This window comes from Macrotis lagotis, chromosome 2 (genome assembly GCF_037893015.1).
Source record: "Macrotis lagotis isolate mMagLag1 chromosome 2, bilby.v1.9.chrom.fasta, whole genome shotgun sequence".
Taxonomy (NCBI): Eukaryota; Metazoa; Chordata; class Mammalia; order Peramelemorphia; family Peramelidae; genus Macrotis; species Macrotis lagotis.
In genome coordinates this window covers 66,084,445-66,106,445 of record NC_133659.1, presented here as the reverse complement: position 1 = coordinate 66,106,445, position 22,001 = coordinate 66,084,445, and the positions used below count along the sequence as shown (strand labels likewise).

Sequence of the window (22,001 nt, the reverse complement as noted above, 5' to 3'; positions counted from 1 at the left end):
TCATCTCTAAGCACTCTCCAATCCAGTTACACCGGCCTTTTTATTATGTATGGCACATGTTATCCCCATTTCCCAGTTCAATATCATTTGACTTGTGTAACCCAAGTCTAGAATGTTTTCTCTCCTCATCTCCACCACCTGGCTTCATTCAAGACTCATTTCTAATCCCACCTTCTCCAAGAGGCCTTTCCTTGTCTTTTGTCTGTCTAAAGTCTTCCTTAGCATATTATATTCTATCAATATTTTATAAGAATATATCTGTTTGCTTGTCTCCCTATGAGGACTACATAATTCCTAGAATAAACTAGTGACTGACTCCAAGGCAGAACTAGAGTTGCTTAAAGCACTGAAAGGTCAAATAACTTTCCTAGAGTGGGTGAGATTTGAACCCCGGTGATTCTGGTTTCAAGGCCAGTTTTCTCTCTGCTGTGCTATGCTGCCTCAGATTTTGAGCCATTGTTAACCTCACAATACAAATGTTGTTGTTGCTGCTACCCACACTGCTCCAAGATTGCTATGAGCAGTGTATAAATGCTTATCTAAGGGCAATTATCTGAGGCAGACATCTGGGGCCTAACTAATCAGGATAGCAACATTGGAGCCAAGCCAAATTAGAGAGCCTCTCCAACTATTAAAATCAATCACTCCAGACACACCTAGGGCAAAAGTTTTGCTAATGATCTCTTCTCTCAAGAGTATAGGTCACACCCTTGACTTCAAGGGTAGCACTCCCAACAGGGATCTAAACTCTTTTGCATAAATAAACTTGAAAATATGAATATATTTATCACCTAATATGTTTTAGTCTTCTTATAAGTCAGCATTTTTTACCCACTCTTCAACAGCTTTAGGGAGAGAGCCCCAGGGACTTTTCCCCATAATTCCTGCTTAAAGGTGACATCTGTAGAAGGGACCACAGGCACAGTGTTACTTTTTTACCTACATAACCCATTGTACCAACTGTCTCTAATATCACTGCCCAGATTTGGTGAGCATTTGGAAAGAAAAAAAAGAAAGCTAAATTATTCACCATTGTGAATAATAGTTGTGTGGATAGCACTAAATAGCTCCTTTATTCCATTCTTCATTTCCTCATTACAATGTTGTCATTTTGACCTTCTTTCTTGAAGAAGACTATGACGTCACAGAGGTGATGTCATGACATGCCCATGAATTGGATTTGACTGAAGGATTTGCTGTGGAAAATTACCAGCCTTACTTTCTCCTCCAGAGTCATCTGGGTCCAGTGGCCAGATATGGATTGGGACAATGGCCCTGGATGTGAGGCAATCGGGATTAAATGACTTGCTCAAGCCCACACAGCTAGAACACGTCAAATGTCTGAGTCTGGATTTGAACTCAGGTCTTCCTGACTCTAGGGCTGGTGCTATATCTATTGCACCACCTAGCTGCCCTTGATCACAATGAGAGGTGATATATCTACTAGATTTAAAGGTAGGTCTCCAGGGTTATCCACACCAAGTCAGACACCACCAAGGTCTTCTCTTCTCCTCATCCTCCAACTGTACCTTCTTCTTGCCCTTTCTTCCTACACAACATCTCTCCTTATTTTCATCATTTACTATTTGAGTGCCCATTCATATATGTCATTGTATCCCATAATTTTATGCTGATAAATATTTAGTAAATAACTCTCTGGAAGAAAAAAGATATACCTATGGCACACTTAGAAGTTTAATTTGCATTATTAAAATTTTTTCCATCACATTCTTAAATCTAGACAATTAACTAAATAATATAGCAACCTCTGATTTGCAGTATATGTCTATTTCTTTTTATGTTTTTGTTTTTGCAAGGCAATGGGGTTAGGTGAGTTGTCCAAGGTCACACAGCTGGGCAATTATTAAGTGTCTGAGGTCACATTTGAACTCAGGTACTCCTGACTCCAGAGCCGGTGCTCTATCCACTGTGCTACCTAGCTGCCCCATGTATATTTATTTCTAAGATAGAAATAGTCCTGCTGATAATTTGACAGTCTCCTTGTATATGATAAAAATACACCAAAGAAAACGTTCAGAGACCAGTCTGAGTAAAAAGAAAGGTTTTATTTGCTTTTCTCCAGAGAAGAGCAGACTAACGATCAAAGAGCTGCACCCAAAGAACAGTCAAGCAAGATTATATGGCCTAACAACAATCCCCTTCTCCTCCCTATCCTCACTCTCTGTCAGCTCATTGGTTAGTCTTCAGAGTTACATTCTACTCACAAAAATCTATCCCAGAAACAAAGAAAAGAATGAAATGATTATATAAAATATTACCTCATTATCCAAATGTGAGAATAACCTTCAGGATTATAACTATCTAAATTTAGTAAAACTAGGTTTGTCATAAAGTTATTTAGTAAAACTAGGTTTGTCATAAAGTTGTCTTGGAATGCAAGGTCTTTCTACGAAAGTCTACCATCCTCCCAGTTAGTAAAAATATACTTATTGAGAAAATAGGTGGTATTACAAGTCTCATTTGGAATGCAAGTTCCTTCTTCTGAGAATAATGGTTTGTTTTTCTTAATATTCCTTAACCCTGAGAGGACTTCATTAGGGACATTAACCCAAAGAAGGTTTTATTAGGAATATTCCACTCATCCTCAAAACAAATGATTGACTCCATCCTATTTACATATATACATATTTCAGAATTTACACAAAACAAGGAAAAGACAAATTCTCAGATTTTTTTTGAACATTAACATTGTCCTGTCTCAGCATTTCCTACCATCTAATGTGTCTTCAAATCAAATCAAATCTTCAAATCAAATCTTCAAATCAATCATCTCATGTTTTAATTATTCTTACCTTTTTTCCTAGACCCTGTAAATCTCAAATAGTCAATCAACAAGTATATGTTGCCATAGGTAGCTAGGTGGTGCAGTGGCTAGAGCACTGACCTTGGAGTCAGGAGAACAGAAAGTCAAATTCAACCTCAGATACTTGCCACTTACTAGTTGTGTGACCTTAGGCATCAGACCCAGATGACTCTGGAAGAGAAAGTGAGGCTGGTACTTAGCACAGCATCCCCCTCACTCAAATCTAATTCATGGGCATCACCTCTCTGATACTGTGGTCTTCTTCAAAAATAATGGACAAAACATTATTTTTATATATTAACATCAAGGAGTGCAGGGATTCAAGATGCTGATTCAAATCGGGAAAGTTAAACATAAACTAATGAAAAATTAATATTGTGAGATTAAAGCAAAATCCAAGGCAAAGATATCAGAAATTCTAGGATTTCAAGTTTTTAGAGACCTTGGAGATCACCTATTCCATCCCCTAATTTATCAAATCATAAAAACAAGAACTAGAAAAAGGAAATGATTGTTTAGAAAATAGAGGATTTAATCAGGATATGAGTTTATAGATGTGGATGTCAAAGAGATCTTAGATTATCATCAAGTCTAGATCTCTCATTGTGCATATGAAGAAAAAGAAGCCCAGGGAGGTGGTGGCTTGCTCAAACATGTAATAACTCAATTAAATTAATTTCACTAAATAATTATTAAGCACCTACTATTTGCTAGTCATTATGCAATGCAATGGAGATGCAAAAGTGACAAAATTATAGACCCTGCCTTCCAGGAGCTTACAATTTAGCATATCAGAGATGTAAACAAACTGAAGCCCAATTATGTTCTTTTTTAACACACCAGGCTCTCCCTCCACATGAAAAATTAGCACCAAAATCAAAAAAGAAGTGGTGTAGATACTAGGGAAGGTATAACAATTTAGGGAGCTGTGGTAGTTACTGTTCCTACTGCCATAATGGCATAGATAGCTGCATTATCGATCAGAATAATTATTTCATCCTAATATGTCCTGGACCTCAAATGGACAATGCAGAATGAGGCTGTGGAACAAATCAAGGCCAGAGGCAGGAAATGAAAATGATTTATGCTAAGAATACTAATGGTATTTGTATTCATTTATAAAGCAGCTAAGTGTTCCAGTAAATAGCTCTGGGTCTGGAGTCAAGAACACCCCTGAATTCAAATCTAGCCTTAGATAATTACTAACTGTGTGATCCTGGATAAGTGATTTAACCTCTCTCACCCTCAGTTGCCTCATCTATAAAAAGGGGTTAATGGGTGGCTAGGTGGCATAGTGGATAAAGCACTGGCCTTGGAGTCAGGAGTACCTGGGTTCAAATCTGGTCTCAGACACTTAATAATTACCTAGCTGCGTGGCCTTGGGCAAGCCACTTAACCCCATTTGCCTTGGAAAAACCTAAAAAAAAAGTAAAAAGGGGTTAGTTACAGAACCCTACCTACCAGGATTCTTTTGAGGATTAAATGAAATGATGCAGGGCCATCACTTGCCAACCTACATCCATGCTAGTCATTATTATTACTATTTTAAGTTTTGTCTCAGATTTTTTTAATCAGGAATCAAAGAAAGTTATGGGTACTGTGTCTAACTTAAATGAGCTGCCTGAGTGATAATTGGTAAAGTCAATGCTTTTATACGAGAGTCCAAATTCTGTAACAAAAGTCACTCTCTCTAATGTAGTAGGTTTGTCTACCAGCTACCCTGGCTCTGTTCTGTAAAATTGTGCTTCTGTCAGTTACCATCTTTTCTTCTAGATTCAAAATTTCCATCGTTTCTTTGATTTTTCTCAGGACAATACTTCAACCAATAAATATTTATTAAGCACTGACTAAATTATAGACAGAATGTAATATGGATCTGTATGTAACACATATACATACATACACACACAGAAACGAGAGGAGACAGACACAAAAGAGACTGACAGAGACACACAGAGAGCCAGAGATAGAAACAAAGAGATAAGAGTCTGAGAGAGAGATAGAGCAGACAGACAGACGGCCAAAGAGATACAGAGAGACACAGAGACAGAGATAGAGAAGGGGAGAGAGAGAGAGGGAGGGAGAGACAGAGAGGGACAGAGGAAAAAGACACACAGAGACAGAGACAGAGACAGAGAAAGAGGTGTGATATAATATAGGAGCCCCTGAAAACATACTTCTTCCCCCACAAGCTGTCCTCAAGTACCTCCATCTCTCTCAAAAGCACCGGGGAATTCCGATGGCCTGCAGTGTCAGTGACACCAGCTGAACAGAGGCTTGTGGTCCCCCGGCTGGAGCACCAGTGATCACCAGAAACCCAAGTCCTTCTTTGCATATTAGTCAGCAGGCCACACCTTCAGTAAGCCCAGGCCTGGAAAGACTTGGACAACAAACAATACAGATCAATCTGCGAGGTGGAGGTGAGGGGGTGGAGGTATCAAAGGGAAAGCCCCCTTCTCATCTGCGTGTGTCCTCTATCTCTGCAGCATTCATTCAGCTCCGTTCTCGGGAGGTTTATATTTCTGTGTTTCTCACCAGAGGGAAAGAGAGAAGCTTATGGCGAGGTGACCATCCTCTTAGGAAAGGACAAGACTAACCTGCAACAATCAGAGGACAACCAAATGGAACACAGAGACAGGAAGGGCTAGGGGAGGTCCAGAAGATCAGCATGGGTTGTTTTTTAACAGGTGGTGCAGAGTCAATGAGTTCTTAAGAACAGTTAGGATTTACTCTCATGACAAAATTTTAGAAACTCACAAGTTTTTTCCATAGCAAGTTTACTTTTACTGGGAGGCTATCTTTATTGACTTCTCTATGCTTTGCAAAATCGAAATTTATTGTCTACCTAAATAGACTACAGCAAAAAAAAAAAAAAAAAAAAAACCCTGTTGCCTGATTAAATTTCTTCAATGCTCCTAGAAGACTTAAAAAAAATGTAAGCTTCAGAAATAGATTGAGTTTGCATCATCAGAAAAGACAAAAAGACAATACAATATAGTGATGAGGGAATGGAATTGGCAAGACCCTGACTTTGACCTTTACTAGCTTTATGACCCTGGACAGGTCACTAAACTCTCTGCGCCTAGGTTTCTTCATTTATGAAATGAGAGGAGAGTGGAATTGATGGTATCTAAGAACTCTTCCAGTTTTAAATCTAGGGTCCTATGTACATTGGTAGATCGAACTAACAAAGGGCTTAATTCAAAGTGAGTCTCTAATCAAAAGATCCAACTAGAGAAGCACAGAGAACACAGATGAGTTACTTCAGGTCTCTAGGTCCTTCTGCAGTTAACTTAGAAGAGCTGGTATCAATAAAAGCCTAATCATTCTTTCCCTGCTGGGAATGTTGACAAAATAATCTTTTTCTGATCCTCTTGGTATAGGTCCCAATCATCAGGTACCTGCAAAACCCAGGCAGACTATCTAACTCATTTCCTTCTAGCAGAACCATTTGAAGAAGACATCAGGGAAACTTATTTTTAAGGATACTTGGGGCCTGGGCCATCATCTCTAAGGGACCAAAACAGGAAGCAAGGCTCAGCAGGTCATATCTGACTTCCTAGTTTCATCATGGTTTGCTTCCCTATATGAATACACACTATGTAGGTGTCCTGGATCATTCCCATGAAGCCCAGGTCCCACATCGCAGTGATGATACGAAGCATGGGTGTCCAACCTTTTAGTTCTTCTGGGTCACATTACCCAACAAAACTTGCCAAAGGCCACATATAAAATTTAATATTTATTTATTACTATGATACTACCATTGAACCTAATAATAAAATGTAATGATGTATAAATGAGCTTTGAGAGCCATATAGGATTCATGGGACACAGGCTGGACACACCTGTCATGGAAGAAAGTTGAACAAGACAAATATCCTGACTCTTTTCTTTTCTGCCATCTACACACCTTTCATACCAACAGTCTTCTTACCTCCTGGAACACCTAAATGCCCCTGTGGAAATTGGCACTGTAGAAAGATCATTATTGGTTTTAGAATCACAGGACCTGGGTTAAATCCCACTTCTGATGCTTACTAATTTTGTACCTTAAACAAGTCAATGAAACCTCCCCCCAACCTCAGTTTCCACAATTATAAAATGATAAGGCTGGATTCTCCCAGTCATGCAAACTAACAATTTGATGTTAAACTTAACACTCCATTCACATTCACCTCATATATCCATATATATCCATACCATATATCCTGTTGTCAGGTCTTATCCTTACTACTCTTAGAACATCTTTCAAATATCTGTATCTCTCAACTCATATAAGCCATTGGTACAACCTCTCATCACCTTATGTTTGGATGATAAAAGTAACCTTCTAATTGGTCATCTCCCCACTCCAATCCACCCTCCATTCATCTACCAAACAGGATTTTCTGAAGCACAGGAAACAAGGCTCAACAGGCTATATCTGACTTCCTAGTTTCATCATAGCTTGCTACCCTATATGAATATACACTATGTAAGTTTGCTTATCACTCTCATAAAGCCCAAGTCCCACACCACAGAGATGTCAAAGAGCATGATGGTCAAGTTTTTGGTTCTTCTGGGCCACTCAGTCAGTCTCTACTCAATCAACTCCAGTGGTTCCTAATTACCCCTAGAATCAAATAACTCCTCTTTTGGCATTTGGATTTAAAGCCCTTCATAACCTGGACCCTTCCTACTGTTCTACCTTTCTAGTCTTATTAGTCTTTTCTTGCTTTCTAGGTTTTGCTCCTGATTCTAATTTTTCCCCTCACCGTGCCATGGCAGCCTCCTTCATTAGACTTCTATGAACTTCTCACCCTCTAAGATCACTCTGCTCTCTGTGACCCCTTCCCCTAAGTAGACAGTTTCCACTAGAACCTCCGTTTTAAGGAATGTGCTTGTGCTAGCTAACTTCTCCAGGTTCCTCTCCTGAGCTTCTGTATTTCTTTTTCCACCATCCCCTCACCTCTCACCCACCTCATCTCCTGCTTTTCAGTTTCTTCTTATATGTTTTTCCTCATTAAAGTATAAGCTTCTTGAGGACAGGACTATATGGTCTTTTTTGGCTTTTGTTTTCATTCTCAGTTCTTAGCCCCAAGCTTAATGCATTGTAAGCATTCAACAAATGTTTATTGATTTCACTTGACCCTCTCCATATATTATATGATCCAGCTACACTGGTCTTGTTATTTCTCACACTCAAGACGAGATGTACCTTTCGCTACCTTTCCTCTGACTGTCCTCCGTGCTTGGCTTGCTCTTCCTCCTCACCTCCATGTCCTAGATTTCCTGGCCTCCCTCAAGACTCAGCTCAAATGTCATATAGAGCAAGAGGTCTTTCCTCTCCCATCCACTCCTCCACACCTTTTGTAAATTCCTTCATTCTGAAATCACCTTCCATTTACATTGGATATATCTTGTCCTGGTGACTTGGCACACAACCTGCCCACTCAAATCCAATTCACACGCAAAGAGGTGGCATCATCTCCCTGATGTCATGTTTTCTTTGAGAACAACGGACAAATATCATCATCAATTTATTTTTATAGACCTAGTTATTTACATACTGTCTCTCTTATTAGAATGAAGGACTGTTTTACCTTTCTTTATATCTCTATCACTTAGCAAAATGCCCAGAACATGTGAAGTATTAGATATATTCTATTAAGTAACTGACAAAATGGTCATTGGCCACTAGGTCATTAGCATTAGAATATTAGATAACCCTCTACTGCCCCCTCCAACTGGAAATTTGTACCCTATTCTTACACACATACACACACACACACACACACACACACACACACACACCCCTTGTTAGCCAATCCCTCCAGAACTCTCAGCCTAACATGGCTCTCTACCTTCCACCACTCAAGTGTTTCAATCTCCTTACAATTATGAAGGAAATTTGTCTTCACTGATTTTCTTTCATCTGTTTCCTCTTTCTCTTTTTCCTCTTTGTCGCTATACTTTCTCTTTCTTTCAGGTGTCCAGTGATCTCATTATTCTCACTGTGGTGCTCTATGTAGACCCAGGCCCTTGCTAGTAGTTTCCAAGTTTCAAAATTCTTCCCCAAACCTCCTTGCTCAGTATTTCTATTTCTCCTCCTACTAAAGAAAGTTCTGATAAACCAGTTTTTCACAGTTTTCACAATCATTAACAAGGATTTGTTCAACTTCTTCTCTAAGCTCAACACTAGTTGGGGGTGGGGGAGGGAGCTTCTGAATTTAGAGGTATAATACTTTACTACTTGCCCTAAAAATACTTATAGTCTACAGTCGAATGACTATAACAATAACCCCTTCTCAAAGGTAGTTGATACCAATATAAAAAACAGTACTCTGTTTTTATGGATCTCTTAACAGCAAAGAAAATATTTTTAGAGGACAAATATTTTTGAGGAAAATAAATATCTCTGTCCCCTCAAATATATGCAACTACTTATTCTAACAGAGCATAAGAGCAGTCCTAACCACTGGGGTGTGAAAAGCCCACCTACATCACTATACACAGAACTTTAGATCTGATGTCAATATGCATACATTTACTTATATAAATATGAAGCAAAACATCTTGGTGGGGGAAAAAGAAAAAAATTCCAACAACCCTAGACTTGAAGTCTATTTTGATTTCTGACTCTGCCTTTGGGTCATACCCACTCATATCATAACTCTAGATTGACTCTTCAATAACATGGAAATAATTGAACTTGTATTATTCATAGGATTATTATGAGGTTACAATAGGATAATCCATGTTCAGATGTTAATATTTGACAATACAACATTGAATTAATGTAAACTATTAATGTATTCCAAATGAAAATATAGTCCTGATCTACTGAAATCTGAATTCCTTGAAATAGGGAATGTGGGATTTTTCTTCCTTGTATCTCCAAGATTTCATACAAAGCTTTGCACATGGTTGGGATTTGGTAAATGTTTGTGGAATTAAGCAGAATTTACTCCTGGAGCAGAAAATAATGGAGAATCACTATTGTTCATTCTAATTTATTGAACTCTGGAAATAATTCACTTCCTGGAACACATATACAACCCATCAAGTTCTGACTGGGATAAATGGAAGGTGGGAATAAAATAGAATTATTTCTAGGAGAAGCATTAATTAACACTAAAAAGAACAGAAAATTTGAAATGATTTACTAAAATTTCTCCTATTTGTACAAATGATAAAAAAACAAATACTTACAAGTTGATGTTATCATTTTACTTTGAAATAAAAAAGTTCAGTCTTTTCTCTCTATAATGTGCAGTTGAATTATAGCAGCAGACAGCTTGATCCTTTGTGATATTCTTAAATTCAAATCCTTCCTTAAAGAACAGGAATCTGGAAAAGAGAAGTTACATTTTCCTCCTGATTTATTCATTGCTTTCTCATGCCATCTGGAATAGGAAGAGATGAAAGAATTAGGAAGTAAGTTGAGTCCATGGGCTAGGTAAAAGAACTCAAAGAAGGGATGGCTGTACTGTTCCTTGGATCTTGGAAATTCTCAATAAATAACCCCACTGGAATGATTTCTAGGACATTAAAGGAGGGTTCTAAGGAGGGAATAAGAATAGGGAAATGTTTCTATTCTCTCTGGGAAAGGTTAGGATGCTGACTCATTTGCCCCAGTGTGTCGGGGTAGAGGGAGGTGGGACCTGATGAGAGTTGACTTCATAGATCCCAAAATAACAGCATCAAGGTTCTAAGTGGTCTACTCTAGCTATCTCCATTCTCTGTTTCCTACCAATGTGTCATTCACTTATATCCTAGTTTACAGCCCACCCTACACAACTGAAAATGCTCTCTTCAAGATTAGTAATGATCTCTGCTAAATCCAGTGGTCTTCCTTAGGATTCCCACTTGATCTCTGCAATTTTTGACACTATTGACCACCCTCTCCTCTTGGATGCTCTCTTATTTCTAGATTTTGTTGACATTGCCCTAGATAAGTTATATAAATCCAAAATATACACACCAATCCTAATCATTCCTATATTACAATTAAATTCCTTCATTGAGATGTCCCAATAATCATTTGAAATATGACTGTCCAAAACAGAACTCATTGCATTCTTTCCAAAATACTTGTCATCCCAACTCTACTCTTTTGCTAAGCTTTCTCCCCCCCTGCCCCACACTTAGGTATTTTTGCAAGGCAATGGGGTAATTGACTTGCCCAAGTCACACAGCTAAAAAAAATATTAAATGAGGCTGGATTTGAACTCATTATCCTCCAGATTTCAGGGTCAGTACTCTCCATTGCACCATCTAGCTGCCCCTCTCCTAAGATTTTTTTTGAGAGCATTCATATCATTCATCTAGATTCACAACCTTGGAGTCATCTTTGACTCTTCCTTCACTTTACTCCTTTTACAATCATTTATTTAGGAGAAATGCTATTGATTCTATAACCCCAACATCTCTCAACTCTATCCTCATCTCTCCACTCACATGGTTGTCAGTCTAATTTGGGTCCACATCACCTTTCACCTAGACTATTAAAAGAGTCTCCCAACTGATCTCCTTATTTCCTAAACTTTCCTTCTTTCCTATCAGGACTCTAAAAGCTGAAAAGTTGATACTCCTACAACCCAGAGCTGATCATATCACAGTTATACTCCAAAACCTTAAGTAGTTCCTCATTATCTCTGGATAAAATATAAAATCTTCAGTCTGGTATTTAAAGTCTTTGGTTCCTTACCACATTTCTAGCTTTATTTTATTACTTTCCCTTCATATACCCTACCTCCCAATCAAATTAAACTCCCTATTCTTGAATGGCATCCTAATTTCCCACCTCTGCACCTTTATCTAGTCTGTCTCTTAGATCTGGAATGCTCTCATTCCTCACCTATACCTCTTAGAATCTCTAATTTTCTTCAAAATACAGCTCATTTGCTACCTCCTCTATCAGACCTTTCTTGATTCCCCTCCCTCCCCACTCTTAATTTTTATGCTCCACTCTCTTTTCATTACTTCACAGGTACTTTGTACTTACTTGTTTGTGAGGATCTTGTGCTCCCCAGTAGAAAGTAAATTACTCTATTTCATTTTTTGGTCTTAGATTTTCTAATATGTTCTCTATGCATAAGTTGTTGTCATTCAATTGTTGTCATTTGATTTGATTTTATGACCCTGTGGACCAAACTGTTCACAAGGTTCTCTTGGCAAAAATACTGGAGTGGTTTGCCATTCCCTTCTCCAATGGATTAAGGAAAAACAGAGGTGAAGTGGCCTGCCCAGGATCTCACAGCTAGTGAAATGTCTGAGGTTGAGTTTGAACCCAAGTTTCCTTCACTCCAGGTCCATCATTCCCCTGGGTGTCTAGAATTCATAAAGTAACAAGAGCAAATGTTATTTTAGTTACCAACATTATCAACACTTACAGGAATAGTCACTGTTACTGACCACCTGTGTACATGAGATTTGTAGCAAGCAGAATTTTATTTAGTGCAAGAGTCTAGGACACAGTGGGATCAAAGTTGAGGAAAGGAGAGACAAATCTTCAGGGTCATGTTCTTTCCTATGGGGTCAGCATACAGACAATCAAAACAGAAGTGATGATGTGCCTATTATCAAACACTCTATCTTGGATCAGCCTAGTGGAAATAGAAAAGCTCTGGCTCTGAAGTCAGCAAGGTTTGAGTTTGAATTCTTCTTAGGGATTAACTAGGTATATGACCTTGGTTAAGTCATTTAACCTCTTTCTGACCCAATTTCCTCAACTGTAAAATGAAATTGAAAGGGCAATGTGCTATAATGAAGACCTGAATTTGGAGTCAAGAAAAATTATGCTAAATTTGGCCTCTAAAACTTATTCTGTGATTCAGTTTTCAGTGGGTATCCATTGATTGTTCAACAGAGTAATCCAACTCCCTTTTTTAAAAAAAGTTTTTGCAAGGCAAATGGGGTTAAGTGGCTTGCCCAAGGCCACACAACTAAGTCATTATTAAGTGTCTGAGACCGGATTTGAATTCAGGTACTCCTGACTCCAAGGCCTGTGCTCTATTCATTGTGCCACCTAGCTGCCCCTCAACTCCCTTTTCTGAAACAAAAAGCAATCCCCAGTACTTTTTTCCCATCCCATTATCAGCAATCACCTGTTACCTGCCAAGCAAGTATTACTGATGGTAGAAGTTCTGAACAAACAGTTGTGGCAACAGAAACTAGGCCAGAAAGTTGTGCATGGTCTGAAAAAGAAAGGAGCAGGATCACTGGGGGAAGCGGAGCCTCAGGCTACAGGGGTGCACACAATGCTTTGTAAACAGTGGTGCTTAATAAATGTCAGTTGACTTGAACTTAAAAGATTGAGAATGGACTCTACTTCCAGTATACCTAGAATTGAATAGATTAAATTTAAGGGAGAGGAACTTAGTCTAAGTCCCATCTTCTCTCCTGAACCACTGTACTCTGATGCTTCTTTGAAACTTCCCTATTTCTTACCTTCAGGGCCTGACGGAAACTTAGTATGATTCTTGGAGCAAGGAAAAAATTCCCCTCTTCCCAAAACACTTCCTCTACCTTCTCCCTAATGCCTGAAATTCCTTTCATAGAAGACAAGGTCTTTCATTCTAAAATTAGAAATGAAAGACTTTGTTGGGAAAATTACTACATTACTCTGACTGAGTTTTAGTCAAAGTATAAATAATATTCACTCCTTTCTTTTTTGTAATAATTTACTACTACTACTACTACTACTACTACTACTACTACTACTACTACTACTACTACTACTACTTTGGCCACAGACACTCTCCTATTTGGTTTTCTAAATATATATATTTTCTAAGTTGTACAGGGATATCTGTGTCTCCCTTCCTCCTCCTCCTGCTCTGATATCTCTCTCTCTTTGCCTCTCTGTGTCACTCTCTCTTGGTACTATTTCTTAGCTGTCTCTGACTCCCCCTTTCTCTTCTCTCCAACTGTGTAGTTACACTCAAAGACCCAATTTCCACATTTTATAATACTGTAGACAATAAAGATGGGAAAATTATTGGAAGATTTCGCTTTCTTTAAAAAATGCAAATTATGAAATGAAGTAAAACAAGCAGAGAGAAATACTACAGGGACGAATGGTTCACTAGGACTTTAGGGCAGGAAACTGGTAGGATGGTCAATCATTAACCAACTAAGAGGGGAAACGAAGGATTAAAATTAAGCACTAAAAGAAAAAATGAACAGAAAGATACTGCTTCATCCAGATCAAGAACAGGATCTTGTTTGGATTCACAAATACAGAGAAGAGTCCATTTAATGACACCAGAGAAGCAAAGATATTTATTTCTTATGCCAACATTAGAATGCCAAAAAGGAAACGCCAAACTGAAATTTCCTTGTGGGCCAGGATAGTCCACCAGAAGAAATCCCATTTGTCTGGAAGAATTGCAAAAGTCATTACAATGTCAAGTACTAACAAACATCCTCTGGTATCTTCATATAGTTTATTTAACATTCCCATCATTTTGACTCACAGAAGGCAGGGCTCTCACAGTGAATCGAGTCTTCTTGTGTGCTAAAAAAATACCAGTTAATCAACAAACATTTTTGAATGTGATGACTGTGAGCTAAGTAATGCTATATGTTTGAGTGTGTGCCTATTAAAAACATGAGTGTGCAACTTAATGAGAAAGAGCTATAGATAAAAGCTGAGGTGGGGGGGATGGAAGAGGGAACTTGGTAAAGTGGACTAGAAAGATCTCTTGGGTATTACTGAATGGTTTTAGCAGGACCTCAACTGGGTTGATAAAAGAAACTGATTACATTGATGACAGAGAGTAATCTTGTATTCTCCTGGCAAGTAGCAAAATAAACCAGAGTTCTGTCTACACATGTGAGAAGTTAAGGTGGGGAAGTCATAGGGAAATTCTCAGGGTTGACTTTAAAGACAACCAGAGTCTATCATCCACTATTTCAGTTTTATCCAGCCATGTCTACTGTAGCAATACTTAACCTTGAAGCACTTCAACTTTTACCCCTCTCAGCTAATGTTCCATGGACTACAGGGCTCCATTGAAGGACACCAACCTAACCCATTATATATCCACTCACACCAACTATTAATGGGCTCTAGCTCCCAGTTGATTTCTCTGTGTTGGAAAAAAATCTCAACTTGACCTTGCTACTACCTTTAGCAGCAATCCTATTTCTGTCCTTCCCTTAATTGCCACACTTCTTGAAATAGTGGTTATTATAGGCCATTTTCACTTCCTTTCTACCCACTACTTAATTCCCTGAACTCTAGATCAATCCTTATCATGCCAGGTAAATTTCTTTTAAGTCACTAATGATCTCATTACCAAATTGACTGGTCCTTTCCTTCATCATCATTTTTCTTTGAACTCTCTATATTTCTGGCTCACTACAAACTATTAGTTACCCTCCTCTTTCCAGAAATGTTCTTCTCTCTTGGATGACATAACCCTACATATTTGCATTATCCCTTTCCTCCAACCTAAATATTTGTCATGCAAGTGTTCTGAAGGGTTCTTGTGCATTCACTTTCACACTAATTAAAATTATAATTACATAAAGTATGGCCATTGTTTCCAGCCCAGTGGAAATAAGATTTCAAATAATGCTACTGGTTCAGAAGGTTTCATGATTTTTATTAATCAATATCTAGCTTTATGTGATGTCTACTTTTAGCATTCCCATTTCTTTTCATTACCTCTTTTGTCTCCTCTACCCTTAACTTAGTTGTTTCCCAGAACCTAGTCTTAGTTCTCTACTTTTAAACTCTATTCTTCATCCCTTAATGATCCTATTCAAGCTTATTTCTTCAGTTGTACATTCTGTGACACTTACTCCTAAATCTGTATTTCTAATATGATCTTACTCATCAAAAAACTAATAAGAACCTACTTAAATCCAAACTCTCAGATTCCAATCGCCATCTGGAATTCCTTTACTTATATAACTCATCATTACTCTATTATGTTCAAAACTAATCTCATCATGTTATCCTCACTACCACCAATATATAATCTCCTTTTTTTACTTCCTCCTCTGTATCACCTTTCTTGAAAACATCCAGACAAAAACAAAATAAAACAAAAACATGGGGAACTTCTTTCTACATCCCCTATAGAGTCATTAAGTCCTTACTTTTTCTTTGATATATTTCTTGCATCCACCCCTTTTTTTCTGTTCCTATCTAGAGAAAACATCCTCGATTAGAAATCTAGAGAGCTAGATTTAAGTCCCAGCTCTCTTACTATTTGTATTATCTTAAACATGGCACTTTCTTCTTTTGGGCATTAGTTTATTCATCTGCCAAATCAGGGGGTTGGATCAGACAATCAGTAAGGCCCCTTCTAGCTCTTAGAATCTCTAACACAATGCTATCACTTTTGCAAATAACCTTATCACTTCCCACTGGATTATTGTAATAGTTTTCAGCTGCTTTTCTGAGTACATTCTCGACCTACTCCAATATAGTTTGTACACAATTGTCAGATTTTTGTATCCCAAGCCTTGCTTTTATCAGTGTGGGAAACTTCCATTGTGGAAATTCCATATATAGCTATAGTTTGGCAAATCCTCTAAAACTTAGAGAACTGTTCTGAGGCACAGGGAAGTGTCTATGGTACCAATTTTTTACAGAGAAGGAAGCAAATGTTAAATAGAACTTCTGTCACTCACCCTAAATTTTAAAATTAACAGTGGAGTTTATTATCTAGGAGCAGAAGTTAGTGGAATTTAGTCCTTAAGAAATTAGTCCTTTGATCTCATAGACAGTATATAACAGAGGAAGGACATGAAAAGAAGTCTTTCCATCCCCAGATTTGGTGTGATACCTACCATGCCAGGGTGTCTCTACTTATTGATCTAATTTTTCTGTAATACTATTTAGACTACCTTGGAACTGACAGAAATGACAATGGACTTGACATCAGAAGAGACCAAAGTTTGAATTCTACCTCCCATGCTTCATAGTTTTGCAACTGTATCTTAAGTCCAAAAGTCAAAGCAATATCTGCAAAGCATTTTGAAAAGCTGAATGTACAGTATAAATGGTATCTACTATTATGAGAATATCCATATTTCTAAATTAAGGGGGAAATAAGTCATATATATTATTGCTTTTTTAAAAAGGGAGTATTTTCCAAGAGCTAATTTCTTTAAAATTAAACATAAATTCCTCTTAGAGCTCAAGCAATTTGTGCAGAGGTAACCATGATATACCCAGGAAAGTAGTGAAATCAGTTACCAAAGACACCTCCCAGAGGTCCAGTTGGCATATACATACATACATACATACATACATACATACATATATATATATATATATATATACACACACACATATAATCTAAACTAAGATTCCAAATATCAATATCTGTAGGTTGTCTGTACTTTTTCTATCTGCATTCCTACAATTGGAAAAAGTTGTTCCTAAATTCAACATCAAATAATGGGTTAAAAGGTTAAGAAAGAATACCATCCCTAGTAGAAATGATGTAATGCAAAAAACACTAAAAAAGGAGTCACTAGGGATGTACTTTAGAACCAGCCTTGCCAAGTCACTTAACCCGTTTCAGGCTTCAGTATTATCATCTATAAAATGAGCTGGGTGCACTAGCTCTAAGATCCATTCCTGCTTTGATTCTATGATATCTGAGTTTTTTTTTTCTATTTTGCTCTGATTCTTCTTTCACAGGATGACTAATATGGAAATAAGCTAAACATGGTTGTGCATATTTGACCCATATCAGATTATTCACTGTCACGGGGGGTGGGGAGAGGAGGTAGAAAAATATGGAACTCAAAAAATCTTAGAAAAATGAATATTGAAAACTATCTTTACATGAAATTGGAAAAAATAAAATTTACATTAAAAAAAGATCCCATGATTTTGAAACTGCATTATTCCCTTCTTTCAGGTTTTTGAAAAAAATCTTTATATGCTCCTACATATGATTTGTCAGCTTCAGCCTAGAGCTCAAAAACCCAAAAACTTGCCCCATCAATCTTTCTGATCCATCTCTTTCTGTTCCCTTATACATACCTTTCCCTTTAGTCAAGATCACCTCCTTGGTGTCTGCTAACAATGCCATGCTCATATATGTTCAGTCCAGGATTTGCTTAATTCATTCACCCAGTTGCATGTGAAGGTATTTCATTCTGGGGATAGAAAAATGAAAAGCAACATAACTCTTCCACAATCATCAAAAGATATAATTTATATAAAGCATTTTGCAAACCATTGAATACCATAAAAATATAAGTGATTGTGTCTCCCCAGTGGGACTATAACCTTATTCAGGTCTAGGACCCTATATGAAGTTTCTTTATATTCCCCCATAGTGTCTACAGGAAGCATATAATAAGTGGTCAAAATATTCTTACTAATTGTCATTTTGTTCCTGTATGAAACCTTTCCCAAGAATTCACTAAGTGCCCTTGATTCAAGGCACTAATTTCAAAGGCTAAAAAAGATGATCATTATCTCCTCTTCATGGCCCTGAGTACTACCATTCATTTTGTGATTTGGACCAAGTCACTTAAGCTGTTAATTGTTTCTTTCCTCATCTATAAAATGGGGTAGCCACAGATACCCAAAAGAACATTTGATGAAAAGTTGGAGAGCTCAGAAATGAGTATTAGATCAACTATCATGCCTCAAGGGAAAAAAATCCATTGACTGTGGTTAAAAAATAGTGCCATCAGATACAGCAACAGAGGAAATCAGTTTCACCTTAGTCCTGACTACATTTAATCAACATTGACGGAAAAAAAATTCATCTTTCTGTCAGTGGATAAACTCTTTAATTGACTTTCTTGGAAAAGCCTACCTATTTGATCATTTACTTTAATGAAAAAAGAGATTATAAGCAAACAAGCCGATGATTTAATCCAAAAATGAACCAAATCCCTTCACTTTTCTATAATCCATGCAGATTTGGTAGAATATACTTAGTCCTTATAATAGCAACAGTAGAGATTTACAAAGAGCTGAAGGACAACAACAGTAAACTTTGCAAAGCAAAAAGTTCGTTTGATTTTTATAACAGCATTGTGAGGTAAGTACAACAGAGATAGTCATCACCATTTTACAGATAAGGGAAGTAAAGTCCAGAAAAGTTCAACATTTTGCCAAGACTTTCACCTAGCCCTTCTTGAATTCTCATCAATATTCCATCATGATGTCTATAGCTATAATATAATGATTCCTTGCATTCATTTTGCTATTCAGAGAATTAAAGTTCGAGGGCTAGAGATAGCTGGCAGTGCTGGAATCAGAAAGAATTGAGTTCTGCCCCCAGACACTCACTGTGTGACCCTCAGTAAGGCCCTGCACCTATTTGCCTCAGTTCCCGCAACTGAAAAATGAGTCATAAAAAAGCACCTATCTCATAAGGTTGCTGTGAGGTTCAAATGATTTAATATTTGTAAAGTGTTTACCACAGTGTCTATCATAAAATAGACAACATATAAATGCTTATTCCATTCCCTATCCTCTTCTATAGATTTAGGAGAGAACTCCGAAACCATTTAGATTAATCTATCACTTAACAGATGAGGAAATATAGATGCAGAGAGCCTACATGATTTACCTAAGACCTCACAGGTAGCATCATTTTCATAATCCATATGAAATGATACAATGAGAGAGTAATTAACATTAAAAACTATTTCAATACTCTCTTTTCCATAATTTTATCTATGTGAGTTAACTTTCTACAAATGGAAATGTCAACTCATGCATTTTAGTGGATAGTGGGAGAATAGACAATAATTCATCTTTTGTTTTAATTTTCCAGATCCATATTCCAGGGTATGAATATGAACAAAAGTACTCCTTTCCTACAGAAAAAAAAAACTCCTAGCATCTTGGAGTCTCTCTTTGATCTGAGTAAAGGGAAAGCTGGTTACAAATAATTTGTTGCCTTATGGCTTCAATGAGTTTCTTTCTAAGCCCTGATGAAAAGTCAAAGAAGTGACCTAAGGCAGGACAATTAAGATGGGTTGGTTATTTGTTGAGAATTCAAGATTCTTCTTCCTGGATTTCTCACCCAATCCTATTCCATCCCTCTTTTCTTCTTTGAACTTTTGGCTACCATTTTAGACAAAATCTAGATGAATTTCTTTCTTCTTCTTCTCCATTTTTCCCTCCTAGCTTCCATAGCTCAAAAATAAGTTTCCTACATTCATTAGGAGAAGATAATATTCCATAGAGGATTGAAGTCAATAAAAATTGGTTCAAAATCTCACCTCAAGCACTTATTAGTCATAGACCTTTAGTCAAATCATTCACCTCACCTGAACCTGTTTCCTTTCCTGCAAAAGATTATGTGTGTGGGGGGAAGAGTTTGACTTGAAGACCTCCAAAGTCCTCCCAGCTCCAAATTTATGATCCTAAGCTGATCCTACTACATGAGTTCTCTAATTCCTATTGTAAGGGAAAGATCAGATCATGTATTTTTTCTTGCCCATAGATCAGGACAAATACTTCATACATACACAGGAACATAGAATCATACATACAAGCCTTCTTAACACTCACAGTTCAACTGATTTTAGCATTTGTTTGAATGATAGAATTTCAAAGATACCGAGTGAGTCAGTAAATGAACAAAAATGGTGGGTGGAGGGTATTTTTGTCCTCAGAGGATCATATCAAATTAAGACTTATTAGGAAAGAACTATCACCTCACTAGGTCCTCTACATAGATTGCATTGCTTTGTAAGAGAGGAAGCCAATCAAGGCAGCTGATTATAAAAACCACAAAAAGGATTGCTCCTTTCCATGAAGAATGATAGCCCAGACAGAAATGGAATAATAGTGTGTATAGAAGGCCCCTGCTGCTTCTGTTGCTTGAGCTATCTTCAGTCATAAGGTCTAAATATCATGTCTACCCTATTGTTTCAAAGGATGTGTCTATCCAGTCCTCAAACATTTGAGCATATATATGAAAATGCTACTTAGAGTAATGGGAAGAGTTCACAGAATTAACTATCAAACTCAAATTCTAAGTTTGAGAGATCTATTGCCAATTTCATCTTGAGCTTTCTATTTCTTATTGCTATTGGTCTCTTTTTCATCCTTTATAAAATGAGAATATAATATTAACCTGCCTCACAAGAACCATAAAATATTTCGACAAGGAGATTAACTCTATGATAATGCTATAAATAATGAATTAAGACATCTAAGTATATAAAAAGCAATTATTTATTAAATATTCTTCTTGTTATTGTCATTTCAGTTGTATCTGACTTTGTGACACCATTTGGGGTAGCCTGCCACTTACTTCTCTACCTCATTTTACAGATGAAGAAACTGAGGCAAATCCAGTGAAGTGAATTGGCCTCTAAGTGACTAAGGCCAGATTTGAATTCAGGAAAACAGATCTTTTGGATTCCAAATCCACTACTCTATCTACCTAGATTTTGAGTCTAATTTTTAATTCTGTGAACTCTTCCCATTACTCTAAGTAGTGTTTCCATCTATATGCCCAACTGTTTGAGGAATGGATAAACATGTCCATTGAAATAATAGGGCAGACATATAGCTCCCTGAAATATACTTAGTGAGAGTTTAATAATGAATTGAAGAATTCTCTGTACAAAATACTGAATCTCTGACTTCAAGTGATTAAATGGCTTGTCCAGAGTCACAGAAATAGTGAGAGTGCACAGCTCTGAGGAATAGAATGAAAATTCAGGTAGTAAAGACAGGTAATCAAAATACAGTATATCACACAAAAATTGTATTGGAGAATTCAGAAGCAAAGTGCTATATTCAGTTTGTGGCAAAAGCATCAGGGAAGAGCATGAAGGAGGAGGTATTTACGTTGGCAGTTAGTTAATAAATTCTATAATTTTTTACAGAAATTTGTATATAATATAAAAACATATTAACACAAATATGCCAAGTTGGGGGTGAAGATGAGTGAGTAGAAAAGAGCTCCTTCTGTCTGACTCTCTCTCTCTCTCTCTCTCTCTCTCGCTCTCTTTCTCTCTTTCTCTCTCCCTCACTCCCTACCTCCTACCTCTCTCTGTCTAACTGTGTTTCTGTATTTGTCTTTTTGTTCCTCTGGTTCTGGCTCTGGCTCTGACTCTTTATATCTCTTCTCTCTCTCTGTTTCTTCTCTTTCTGTCTCTCTCTCTTTCTCCTTGTCCTCCTCCTTCCCTTCTTCCTTCTCTTCTTCCCTCTCCTCCTTCATCTCTCTCTCTCTCTCTA

At 37.4% G+C, this 22,001-nt stretch overlaps 1 long non-coding RNA gene across 2 annotated transcripts in view; it reads right to left on the bottom strand.

The window, feature by feature from the left end:
- LOC141512798 (uncharacterized) overlaps window positions 1-22,001 on the bottom strand; it is a 195,016-nt gene that overhangs the window by 26,266 nt on the left and 146,749 nt on the right. For both annotated transcript variants that reach the window (XR_012475600.1, XR_012475601.1), the window contains 2 exons: window positions 17,823-17,938; window positions 10,019-10,156 (listed from right to left, as the gene is read on the bottom strand). This is a non-coding gene — a long non-coding RNA (uncharacterized LOC141512798). The remainder of the gene's footprint in view (window positions 1-10,018; window positions 10,157-17,822; window positions 17,939-22,001) is intronic.